General features: G+C 56.3%; 1 long non-coding RNA gene across 1 annotated transcript in view; it reads right to left on the bottom strand.

Moving 5' to 3' along the window:
* LOC119101784 (uncharacterized) overlaps window positions 1–9,035 on the bottom strand; it is a 16,065-nt gene extending 7,030 nt beyond the window's left edge. The window contains exon 1 of the long non-coding RNA XR_005094618.1: window positions 8,872–9,035. This is a non-coding gene — a long non-coding RNA (uncharacterized LOC119101784). The remainder of the gene's footprint in view (window positions 1–8,871) is intronic.
* Window positions 9,036–13,642: the final 4,607 nt, after the last annotated feature.

Below are 13,642 nucleotides of genomic sequence, written 5' to 3'. Positions count from 1 at the left end.
TACTAAACTTTACTTACTTTTTCACTTTATAAAAAGCCACTTATGGAGCATGAGCTTAGGATCAAGGCCCACTCAATCTCCATTAACAACGCATTGTTTTAGACAGCACTGCTGTTTAGCAGCCAACCAACACTCCTCAAACCACCGCAGCGCGGGTCCGCGGTTAACAATTGCTGAATGCTTTCCAGAGCTGGCTGTCACGTTACCGTCACGGGAAAGAGTAGTGTCGGGCTCAGAGTCGTGCTGGGCTTCCCAGTCGCCTTCAGCTCTGGACGATGAAACGGTTTTGCCCCGCCACGGTTTTCGTAAGGAGGGGGCGGAGTTCAGAAAGAACGTATCAACCTGATTTTCAAGTTTTTTTAAGGGGACGTTTGTGGGGAAAATGAAAAAGGCGAGCCTAAAGGGGCTGACTGCCCCGAACCCTCGGCTAAGTCTGCCGTGATTGCACTAAGTACATACGAGGTACGAGTTTTACCATCCATATTTGACACGCCAAGCCTCAGGTTTAGACTACCTCGTCAGGAGGCAGTACAAATTCATTGCAACATGCCCTGCAGAGTTTAGTTGGCATGAACACTACCTCCCCCCCCCCCCCCAATGCAATCAAAAGTACCAGCTGTCCAGCACCTGTTGAAGTGCTGCACGTCCGGGTGACCTCAACATCTTCATATCGATTATCGCTTGGAACACCTTCCAGTCAAATTTTCCCACCCAATCGTGCCAGCCCGAAACAATGCGATCCGCCGCGCTCGTCATCCACGCCGCGCCCGCCCGCCCCCGCCGCGCGTTCCAGCACTGCCGGCAGATGACTCTGCAGTCGCGGCCAAGGTCGCCCTGTTCCCAAAGATCCACGTCTTTGTGGCCACATGACGAGGCGGGAGGGAGGGGGAGGGGGGCGGACAGGGCGGGGCCATCTCGGGTGTGGTCACTGGCGTCTCTTCCGGGCGCCGACTGGACAGGGGCGATTCCAAGGACCACCCCGGGGAAGGGTGGCGATAATGGTTCACGGGCCATGCTGGGGATTTGTCAGCTGGGCGATGGACATGACTAGCACTTCCATGATTCCAATTCAAATTGACGTCGCCTTCCAATGACTTGGACTTTCCAAGACTGACCAGCGACGATGATTGCGACAAAAACGCATACTTTCCCTGCTGGAAGCAACACCTTAGATGAGAAGCGCCCACAATGCCGTCGGACACAGAGGACTTCAGACACTACGCCATGATCCGGGACCGCGTGACACTAGCGTTAAGATTAGCCCGTTAAGCCCTATCCCAGCACAGCGCCAGTCGCCGCGTGGACACGGCAGGGTGCCAGCAGCCGGCGCACTGTCGACCATTTTACCCACCCCCATAAGGAGCACCTGGGCGCACCCCTGGCGCACGCACGGCCGACGCAGCACCACGTGCCACCGGGCTCGGCGCCACACCCGGATCGGGGGGCGGGGCGGGGCGGGGGCGGGGGGGGGGGGGGGCGGGGCGGAAGACGAGCCCACGGCCACCGGTGGTCAGCCGATCGGCGGTGATCGAGAAGTGACGCGACATCGAGCGATCTGTCACCACACCGGCCGGCGGCGGCGACAGGCGGAACTGGAGAGCCGGAGCGACCGCCAGCGCTGAGCCGGCGATGGGCAATTAAATGAGCAGGCTGTACACAAAGACTGGCATGAAGACTAAACATGACTAACATGTTGCCACAAAGACTAGCATGAAGGCCGTCCGGCCACGCTTGACCTGTCACATCTGGCATGTCACACCTACTCTGTCACATCTGACATGTCATATCTGACAAGTCACAACCGACCTGTCACACCTACACCTGACATGTCACACCTGATCTGTGATAACTGACCTATCACATCTGACCCGCCACACCTGACATGTCACACCCGATTTGTCACACCTGACCCGTCACACCTGACCTGCCATATCTAGCCCGTCACACCTAGCCTGTCATATCTAACCTGTCACACCTGACCTGTCACAGCTGACCGCCACACCTGACCCGTCATATCTAACCCGTCACACCTGACCTGCCATACCTGACATGTCGCACCTGACCTGTCATAACTGACCTATCACATCTGACCCGCCACACCTGGCATGTCACACCCGATTTGTCACACCTGACATGCCACACCTGACCTGTCACACCTGAACTGTCATATCTAACCCGTCACACCTGACCCATCATATCTGACCCGTCCACCTCAACCGTCACACGAGGCGGCCTGCCGCACGGAAAAACCCAACTTGCGGGCCGACTTGTCGCTCACTGAGTACGTCCACCCTTATACGCGAGTAGGGGTGCCGGTAGTGTAGTGGTTAACGCGTCTGCGTTAAACACTCTGGGAAACCAGAGGTACGGGGTTCGATTCCCCGCGGTGCCCGCCTTTCCTGCTAGGGTGCCAGGCAGGCGACGCCATATAGCCTCAGCAGCTGAGTGCGTCGTAAAGCCCCAATGACAGACAGACACCCCAATACGCCGACCACACCAACAAGGCGAAACGAAACGACAAGCCATTACGCGAAACTTGGCCAAGCACTGCCGAAAACTCGGGCAGTGCCCGACCGGTCCCAGGTCGGGCATTGGGTGCTGGGCCCTGGCCCAGCACCCGCTGGAGCTGGGCCAGGGCCCGCCCCGACGAGCTCACAGCATTCGCCGCGTATCAGTGCATCGCCGCGTTTGGCGGTCGGGTGCACCACGGCATCCACAGAACGGACTTCCGCAGGCGCGGAGCCAGGGTGCGCAGACAGGGAGGTCGTGACGGCGAGGGAGGGAAGATGAACACCTGGCAAAACATCCGAGGACGATAACACAATAACAATAACCGTCAATAACAATAACCGATAACACAAATAACAATAACAATAACAATGTTGTGGACTGGCGCGCATAGCCTCTTCGGGGCATCACCATCTCAATCAACAACGAGACTGAGGGCACGTCAGCCCGTGCCTTCTGACCGCTTCTCCCCTAGCCTCTCCGCTGGCTGTGCTCGTGGTCGCGCGCCCCGCACGTCACGCGCGCGCCGCTGACAGCCGGACCGCACGCAGCGTCAGCGCTGTCAGAACAGGTGGGCAGAACCGAAGCCAATCAGCGTGCTAGGATGCGGTGCAGGGCGACGCGAGAGCGTACGGACGCGGCCCGTTCGCGGCTGGCGGACGGGCGGCCACGCCCTGGGCCCTGGGTCATGGCCGCTGGCGGAGTGTTGAGCGATGTGTGCGAGGCAAGGCGGCTGCAGTGAGCTTCTTATGATGGCAAGTGCTGGAGGGGCGGCATTTGTAAGGTGAAGGTGCCCCACGCGTGTGTTGGAGGGAAAAGACTTTGAAGGAGGTTTGTCCCGTGCTACGCAATGGACAAGCTATTAAATTTCGCTAAAGCTGGAGGGTTTGTCCCGTCCAAATTTCGGGACTTGTCCCACTCAACTCCACCCGAAACTCTGGACCTGGCCCCACCCCCCATCCCCCATTTTTCGCCTTTTTATATTTAAAAGGGAACACGACGCACGTCGTCACGTTCTTTTATGTAGTGCCAGCAATAACGGCGGCCATACGAGCACAGGGGCCATGGCGCTACCGGGATTCGAACCCGGCCTGTGGCGGAGTTCGTCGTAACGAGCGTTAGAGAAGCGGCCGCCGCCGCTGGCAGCGCTGCGACATATCAGGCTGCCCCAACAAGCTCCTCACCTGTACGACCGCCACCTAGGATCTTCCATTTGGGCGCCGCAGACGAGGTCCAGGAGTCACCCACGAATCGCGTGGCAAGGTATCGCAACCGGCCCGCATTGGTGGACGGTAATTACCGTGGTAAGCGCCATAATCACAGCGTGAAGACTGCAACCCATTCAAGTCGAGCTGTTGCTTGCGACGTTTCTGATTTGCGATGGTGGCTATGAAGTGGGCACTTCATTAACCGACAGAAAGCAGCGCGATTTTAACGAGGAGTGACGGCGGCTGGATGGACGTTAATAAGGTATGAGATGATCTCCGCTGTGACGATTCTGATGGGAAATAAGCCATCAAATTAGTGGCCCATAAATATCACGAAATTTCCCAGCAGCGGTTGTTTGTAAAAGAAAAATCATCGCGAAAACGTCCCAGCTGTACAGATCATCATAACCAGGCAAGCTATAAATCCTGGCCACGGGATTTAGTTTCCTCTTCAATTCGAACGAGGGAGGGGGGGGGGGGGAGCTGCAATCCCTCAAATTGGAGGTTCCATAATTTTCCCCCTCCGGCACCCTCCCCCAACTAATTTTGAGACTACAGACTACCCGCGACCGCACTCATCATGTGCTCGACGGATCGAGCAACAAGCCGGCAATCTCTGGCGACATTTATGCTGCACCTTGCACTACGAGTCTCCTACTCGCTTTGCCATCCAACACAAGTGAAGACTACCAACTCGACGGCCCGCCAAGCGGTGCGGCTCAGCTTGCGTGATCGCTCAGCTCTGGTTGAGTGTCCTAGGTTCGTCATATCTGGTGAAAAATGACGAGGTCCAGAGTGGACATGCTTCCCCGGGTTGAGGTGCTGTTTCGGAGCTGGTGTGAATCGGCGATATTGAATGCATACTCTGTTTCGAGGCTGGTGCAAATCAGCGATATCGAATGCATACTCTGTTCCGAGGCTGGTGTGAATTGGCGGTATCGAATGCATACTCTGTTCCGAGGCTGGTGTAAATCAGCGATATCGAATGCATATTATGTTCCGAGGCTGGTGTAAATCAGCGATATCGAATGCATACTCTGTTCCGAGGCTGGTGTGAATTGGCGGTATCGAATGCATACTCTGTTCCGAGGCTGGTGTAAATCAGCGATATCGGATGCATATTATGTTCCGAGGCTGGTGTAAATCAGCGATATCGAATGCATACTCTGTTCCGAGGCTGGTGTGAATCGGCGGTATGAAATGCATGCTAAAAAAATTAGAACATCTGTCAAGCTACTGCTCAAAAACAATAAGAACTAACGCCGAAATGAAGGTGAGATTTAGAGTGGGAACACAGCAACACACCTCAGAACAGAGCCAGACGAGTGAAAAGAAAACAGCAGCGCTCTGGAGAGTGGCGCCACCGTTTCACCAGACACCCCGTCCCCAGTTCTAGCAAACGAAACTTTCTATTATCGCTCTCAATCGCAGCCTTCATTTCCAGGAGAAGTAGGCCGCAACATCAGCTGGCGCGGCCACATTTAAAACATTCCCCAAGAGCACAACGCAGTAAGAAAGAAATTTACCAGCGTCACGCCAGTTTAGGTCGCCGGCGCTGCCAAGAGTAAAAATACACGGAGGCGGAATCTGCGGGACGAAGGTGCCTGGCGAAAACCGGCAGGTTGATGCCCCGCGGCGACCACCTGCCAGGCACCTCCGAGGCGGGGATTTCCTACCGCGCCGGCGAAACAAAATCAAAGCAATTAGGCGGTCGGTCCCTCGTCGCCTTGGACGTGCCCAGCGCGTCGACGGACGTCGACGAAAAGCAGGGAAAACGTCGACACCGACGGACAACGTAAATAAACATAGCCGCCGGCGGGCAGGGAGCTGGCAGGCACACTTTGGTGGAAGACAGGCAGATTTGTAAGCCGGGCTGAGGGGCCCGCGACCTCGGGGCCAAGACGACGGTGATTTGTGTTGCAAACAGCAGATTTGCACGTCAGCGCGGCAAGTTATGCCACGTGGCCGGGTCAACACACCTGCAACTGGCCCAGACAGGACCGAGGCATAAATCGGCGGATACAAATCGCCTCCTTCCAGAAACCCTTTCATGAGAGCAGAATAAATGCTCTAATGGGGATTAACAGGCAACGTCTCGCGAGTGATGGCCCCTGCGTGCAGGTGCTTGTGTGAAGCGGGTGTGCCAGCGGCGCACCGCGGTGACTCAAGCCCAACGCCAGCCAGCACCGCGAGGGTCCTCGTCTCGAATGCCCGTCATTGGAACTCCGCGGGCATACAAACGCCTCATTAACTTTGTCATGGGACTGGAGCACCCGATTGGGCTCCCGTGTAACTGAGCGGGTCGAAGCAGAGTGTCACCAAGAACGGGATGAGGAGGTAAAGACACGCTCCCGTACCCGCCAGCAAAGTTTGAAAGGATTCATTCCACCTCACTTATTTGCCCACACTAAACAGAAACACAGTTCAAATATCGCGTCAGTTAACCGGAGGCCTGACCGTTCCGCCCCGGTCCTGGCTGCGCCTGACCCTGGAGTGTAGCAACCTCTTTAAAAGCGCAACAGTCATGAGAGCAGTCACCTCGAGAGCCACAACACACGTGCTCCATCCGACGGGCTGTGAACCCACCGCGAGCAGAGACATTTCACTGCGACCAAGCTCGGCTCCGCCCACGTTCTCGCCGCGACGATCCGTGGCCGAGGTTCACGGGCTGGCAGGTGCGCCTGCGGCTTGGTTCGCAGCGCGATGCAATCCCAGGCGAATGGCCCAAAGTGAAGACATGAAACCGAGCTTACGCCGAAAATCGCGGTTGCATGCAAATCGCGGGGAGTTTGGCTTTCAGTTATCTGCATCTGCACCCCCCCTCGCCCCCGTGCCACTTAAATGCGTTCCTGTCCACTCGGACCACCTCGACTGGCTGTTCAGCAAGCCGCAAGCCACCGCAGCGCCCGCTCAAAGGTCACCGCATGACAAGCGAACGCCAGCCCAGGATCCCGCAGTCCGATCAGAGAGCGTACGCCGCCCATGCCAGGCGCGTGATTCGCTGCGAGCGTGCGCCGCTTCCGCGAGTGGCGAAGCGCGCCGCCCCGGCGCCCTGCGACGGTCCGCGCGGCCGGCCGGCCCGCCCTCTCCACGACCTGTCCACCCACTCCCCGTGCGGCCCACTCCGCGGGCACGTTCTGGAGCTGGCAGTGTCTGCGCCGATGGGGAGCGCACGTTTCAGGCCGGGAAGACCCAATCCCAGTCCGTGAAGCCGACGCGAGCAGTCGACCACCGCTTCAGAAGCCTGGAGCCTGCGGCTGTCCACGCCCAGCGTCTTAATCTCCGATTTACGGCCGGTATCCCAATAACTCTGCAATGGCATGGGAGCCATAAATATCCAATGCAACTCACCACGTGCGTATGCGAACGTGGGACCACCGCCTGCGGTCGACATTAAATCACGGCCAAAAACGAGCGCGCGGAGGCCCCCCGATGCCAAGCAGTAAGCAGGTAAGTGGACTTCACCAGCCGCTCCCTTGAGAGCAGACGCCGAGGAGGAACGCGACAGCAGCGCAGCCCCCATTGGTTCGCCGCGTTTCGTTCAGCAGCTGGGGTTCCTCTTGCGACTTGCGATCACAGAAAGCTGTGACCATGCATTTGCTTTCAGCGCGTATCACAAGTGTACCAATAGAATTGCCGCTTTCCGCAAGACGACGGCATGTGCCGTATACGCCACACGCTCGTCAGATGTGATTTCCGCAAGTGTTTACCTTACATCGATCTCATCCCATCCCATCTTCACGGCCACGAACCAAACATCGGCATCCAAACACACTGCGCACCGATTGAAAGTTGGCTCAGGGAGAGCGGGGTGATCCATAACTTCCACACATGTGGACATCAAGCTTACGTCAATTGTACTGATCATGTAACCATAGAACTGTTCGAGATCCTGGATCCACCCTTGGGATCCAGGAATATGTTTGATCGTGGGCGCGGTATCCACGCTGCGTTCCCCGGCGATAAAACACCATCGCCTTCCCAAGAAACAAAAACTCAGCAGAAGTTTCTGATATTTTACGCACACCAGGAGCTGCCGCAGAAGAACCAGGTGGCAAGACGTCGGGTCCGACGCCTACTTCGCCAAGTTTGTAGCGGAGCGTCGCCGCGAATATTCGGCTGAGGGAGGGTCCACCGGAGCGTCGCCGCGAATATTCCGCTGAGAGAGGGTCCATCGGAGCGTCGCCAAGAATACTCCGCTGAGGGTGGGTCCACCAGAGCGCCGCCGCGAATATTCCGCTGAGGGAGGGTCCAGCGGAGCGTCACCGCGAATATTCCGCTGAGGGAGCGTCCACCAGAGCGCCGCCGCGAATATTCCGTTGAGGGAGGGTCCACCGGAGCGTCGCCACGAATATTCGGGTGAGGGAGGGTTCATTGGAGCGTCGCCGCGAATATTCCGCCGCGGGAGGATCCATCGGAGCGCGTATCCCTGCGGTGGCGCACAGAAAGCTCTATATCCGTCCCGGTATGCCGTCGTTGTCCACTGATGTCGTAGCAGCTGGAAGGCGGACGACGCCGAATGGTGGAAGGCCGTTGGACGGTCACCAGTCACAGATCCGGCGTGCTTTCGCTGCTGGTCGTTGAATACTTGTTCGTCGGTGATTCAGCGGGCGTTGGCGATCGACGAACGAGGACAAACTTCCGTGGCTTGCAGACTTTTCCCGGCTGACGGCTTCTCAGAAAGTCCCGCAGCCTACAGCCGAGTGGTGTACGCGCGGGCGTACTGTGACCCGGACCGTAGGCAGCGAGAAGGTTGTGACGTCAGGTCATGTCGGCGGCGCGGACGCGTCAGACGCCGCCAGCTTACCTCCAACGTCTCCAACAACGCCGTCATTACTCGCCTCCCGGGGCGCGTCCCTCACGTACCTGTTACGTCGAAGACGCGGTCACCCCAGCGTCACAACGCTTGAATGACACCGGCAACCGGACTTTTCACATCAGCCTACCTTTCAGGACGTGCGATGATCTTTAGGACTACGACGATGCGTGATTGGATCTATAGCTACCATCAGACGTTTTCGCCAACAGCAGCTGGTAGCACCACCTCATCCATCATCGTCGTCGCAAGGATCGGCGTCAGCATCAGCATCACCAGCAGCCGTCGACATTATCACCATCTCTTACCACTGCCTTGCCGACCTCGTCTCCCGCTTACCTTCGAGTACGAACAGGACACTGCCGATGTCGCCCTCCTTGATGATGAGCGAGGTACGCTTGTATTCCACCGGGTACATGCACTCGACGATCTCCTGGATCTGGTCATTCTGCAGGTTCTTCATGAAGTCGTTCTCCAGTATGGCATGTTTGATGAGCGCCTTAGACCTGACGAATGACAACGCTGTTGTCATTTGATGCTATTTATGAAGACCCGGCGATTAGTAGCATCATCGAAAACCAGATCGACAAGGACTTTGGGATTTCACATTTGTTTGCTTTTTTCTGTACACAAACTCAATAACGAACACCCGCAGACATAAGTAGCCGACTGCAGTGCGCATACAAAGACACATTTATCTCACTGGCCTGCGTCACCGGTTGAGAATCATCGGCGAAGTCGTATAAGGCCACCATTCATCAATCAACACATCCATAACGATGTAACATAACGAGCAACGTCTGTTCGCACATCGGTCCAGTGAAATCACAAACAAATTTATCTGTTTATCATCCGAAGACCTGGCGAGTTTGTCCACTTTCTCTGCACACACATCCTTGTTGAGCCTTGAACCGTTTTGCAGGTGTAATTTGTCAATCGAAAACCCTTCAACCAATCGGCGAATAGAGGGCGCTCACTCCCCACCCAGAGGGCGCTCCTTAAACGCCTGTCAGTGCAAACGGTCATAGCCGAAGGCAGGCGTCCGAACAGGTTTGTTTGATCAGATATAATGCAAGCGGATGCAGTGTACTAGACAGCTGCATTGAATGCTTGACTCCTGAGCTGTCTCGGCGACATCGTGCTTTTATGCATGGTCACAACATCTGTATTTGCAAACTGTTTCTAAAAAAAAACACACGGCGTGAACGTGTTTCCCGACTTTGCTGCGCATTTGCATGTGAAGTATTGTTCTGCCTGTCTGGTGAGGTGCAGTTACGTTGCTGCCATATCTGTTTCTTGCATTCCTAACGCGACTAGGTACCGGGATTTTTTTCTCGAGGAATTAGGCTAGAACATTTGCTCTTCGGCATCCTGACCATCAGCCTGTTTCTTTGTGTCGTTCGCTAAGCTGTCTTCCTCGTCATCTGTCACAGCACTATTCACAATATCTCTCGCCCTGCCTGTCACAGTGAGCTTGCCCATGGTTATACTGGTTATACCATGGTTATACATCGCGCCGTATGTCCACATTTCCTCCCGCCGTATGTCATCCGTCCTCTCACCATATGTCATCCGTCCTCTCACCATATGCCCCGTCTTGTCTGTGGATCGCCCGGTCGTGCTGACGCCGCCTTCCTCATTCACGTGTCCCCATCCGTCTGTTGTTCGCCCCCCCCCCCCCCGTCTTCCAAAAGAGCTCAGCCAAATGACAATTCATGAGGAGCTCAGACAGGCCGACCCTGGTTGACCTCAGTTGACCTCCGGTTACGCATTGGCGCTGATGACTGGGCGATGGAAGATGCATAATGTTCATTTTTCCATGACGTAGAGCTAAATGTCAGCACTATCGGGAAAACCCGTCCACTGTCCCCTTTCCCCTCCTCCGGTGGCTTCGTTTCGTCTTATGCGTTCTCCCTCTGCTCTCCCTCGCAGCTTTCTAACGTTCATCGTCATGCATGCGGTCATGGCGGCACTAAAAATGTAGATGTAGATCTGATGTAGATCTGATGTAGATGTAGATCTAAAAATGTAGATGTAGATCAGCCAATCGCACCCTCTAACCTCAGGCCCATCTGTCACCGGTGAGAGTCGACCGAGAAACGCATGCCAGGACACGAACTGAAGCAGCTGCGCCGAGCGGTCTTCCCAGGCGGTCAAACGGCGACGGTCAAACGGTCAAACAGACGGTCGATCTCCCGGTCATTATCCGGTCATCCGCAGGTCGCTGTTAAGTGACGAACTGAGAGTGACCGGACATTGTGACGGTAACTCCAGGAACCGGCCAGTGCCGAGCGGGCGGTCGGCGCCACTGGCCGGAGCAGCCGAACCGGGCGTAACCGGGCGTAACCGGACGTAACCAGACGTAACCGGGCGTAGCCGGACGTAACCAGACGTAGCCGGGCCTGAGAGCACAGACGCTGGTCCAGTGAGTTCCGCTGCCGGCCCTGGAGCGAATCTTTATTACAAACGGAGAAGGCAAGAACTCATTCTCCATTCACTTCGCATTCTTCGTTCATTCATTCTTCGCAAGAGAAGTGGAGCAAAGGTTGCAACAGCCTGAATGTCCTCAGAATAGGTATGTGCGCACGCCCACCACCCGTGCCAGATGTGTCACGGACAGTGGCGGCATGACAGGAGAACAGGACCTCAGCCAGCCTTGCTAGTCTTAGCCTCAGGGCACAATTGTGATCTGGAACGTGTTGAGTCACGCCGTGCAGGCCTAATAACTCTGAATGGCAAACACGCCTAATCAATATGAATCGTTCCTGCTCACCCTTCCCCTCCCCTCCCCCTTTTTCCATCATCATCATTCCCATTTCTGCCGCTGTCGCCGAGGGAGGAAGAGAGTGGAAGAGGAAAGGAAAAGAGCGGAGTGAGCGGGAAAGAAAATGAGCGCGAGCGAGAGTGAGAGGAGAGGGGAGGCGGCGAAAGAGCTACGCCGGGAGAAAGGAACTGGAAGGAGGAGGGAGGGACATAGGGAGGGAGTAAGGGGGAAGGAGACGGAAACGGAGACGGAGACGGAGACGGAGACGGAGACGGAGACGGAGACGGAGACGGAGACGGAGACGGAGACGGAGACGGAGACGGAGACGGAGACGGAGACGGAGACGGAGACGGAGACGGAGACGGAGACGGAGACGGAGAGAGAGAGAGAGAGAGAGAGCGGGAGCGGGAGCGGGAGCGGGACGGGAGCGGGAGCGGAGCGGGAGCGGGAGCGGGAGCAGCGGGAGCGGAGCGGAGCGGGAGCGGGAGCGGGAGCGGGAGCGGGAGCGGGAGCGGGAGCGGGAGCGGGAGCGGGAGCGGGAGCGGGAGCGGGAGCGGAGCGGGAGCGGGAGCGGGAGCGGGAGCGGGCGCGGAGCGGGAGCGGGAGCGGGAGCGGGAGCGGGAGCGGGAGCGGGAGCGGGAGCGGGAGCGGGAGCGGGAGCGGGAGCGGGAGCGGAGCGGGCGGGAGAGAGAGAGAGAGAGAGAGAGAGAGAGAAGAGAGAGAGAGAGAGAGAGAGAGAGAGAGAGAGAGGAGAGAGAGAGAGAGAGAGAGAGAGAGAGAGAGAGAGAGGAGATAGAGAGAGAGAGAGAGGAGAGAGAGAGAGAGAGAGAGAGAGAGAGAGAGAGAGGTGGGAAGGGCGTCAGACCCACAGCCACTTTGCTGCCCCGTATGGATGTATGCATGAGCTCGGTCACGGCTGGCGGCAGATGATGGATGTCGCCGCCACCTGTCCGGAGGCCTGGCCCGCCAGCTCTCGGCCCACGTCAGACTCCGCCGGGTCCCCACACGCCGCATCATGCAGGTCGGGAGCAGAGTGGCCCACAGGGCCCTGACCCAACGCGTCAGAGCGTCAGAGGTCAGGTCCGTTCGGTCACGTGGCGCCGGTCAGGAGTAGTGTGACCAGGGAGGTGATCCTGCGCAGCACGCCGTCCCAGCTAGAGCAGCTGGAGCAGCTGGAGCAGCGAGAGCAGTTCGGGCAGCGTTCGTCGCTGTAATCCGACACTTTGTTTTCGCCGTCGCAAGAAACAAATCCGCGTTGCTCGCAGAGGATTGGGTTTGACTTCCAAACTAAACTGGTCTTAGCTTGTTTTTTGCATTCTCGATGGTATTCAACGTGCAATATATGAATCACGAAGTAGCCCAATGTGACTAAAGCGTATTCCAATGTCATTAAAAGTTAGCATAATCTGCCCTGAAGTCCGCGATCGAAGGGACACCTCTCCTACGATAGACGGGCGCCAAAAAGTTAGAGCCTAAGAGATGAACCAGCAGGTTGAAATGTCTCGATGGGGCGTCATCGTATAAACTGTGGCCTTGAAGAACTGATGTAGACTATTGGGAGCAAGGAAAGGAACTTTCACGTTGGTTATTTCCGGTCGCTATGTCAACCCGTACGATGACTGCAAAGAGTAAACATGTGTGATGAAGGACTGACAAAGTGATTTTAGAGGAGCGTAACTTGCCTCTTTGTTCAAATGGGTATCTCGGGAGACCTGAACAAACCCACGTTATGATTTTTTTTGTAATTCGGGTAAGACAGTTGTTTAATCTTGTTCCGCTTGCGACTTAAGCCATAGCGAATTTGCAGCCTTCTACGCAAACACAGCTAAAACAAAACTCTCACCACACCACGCTCGTGTCTTTCGCTTGGTGCGATATACTGCATCATTCCCTGCGAAGCAGAGAGGGAATGTACCGGGTCATCCGTCTCCGCTGCGCTGTCGTGGCCCGACACCCGGAGGCTAGATGTTTTGGTTATTTACTGCTGCTATATCCGGTCACTTCGTGGCTGAAAAGATTTCAAATCCGCAGAATTTTTCTTTTGTAACTGGCAAGCATCGCGAATACATGTTTCGCCGTTTCCTGCGGCACAGGCGGAAAATACAGATGCCGTTAAACTGTCGCTGCCCAAATCAGTGATGCGGAAAACGTCCATCGCTGACACGGAAAGCACCGATCGTTTATACGAAAAGCGTCCAATGCTTACGCAATGGAAAACTGAGTACTTCTCCGGAGCATAAAAGCAACAACACACCCACCTGGCACCCCATTACCTATCGCTTTTTGTATATTTTAACCCATGACTAACGGTACGCCACAAATAAACGGACATCTACACCAACACAG

The sequence above is a fragment of the Pollicipes pollicipes genome, unplaced genomic scaffold, assembly GCF_011947565.3.
Source record: "Pollicipes pollicipes isolate AB1234 unplaced genomic scaffold, Ppol_2.1 Scaffold_1600;HRSCAF=1878_pilon_pilon_pilon, whole genome shotgun sequence".
Lineage (NCBI taxonomy): Eukaryota > Metazoa > Arthropoda > Thecostraca > Pollicipedomorpha > Pollicipedidae > Pollicipes > Pollicipes pollicipes.
The sequence above is the reverse complement of the archived record's forward strand: the minus strand, read 5'-3'. Positions and strand labels throughout refer to the sequence as shown.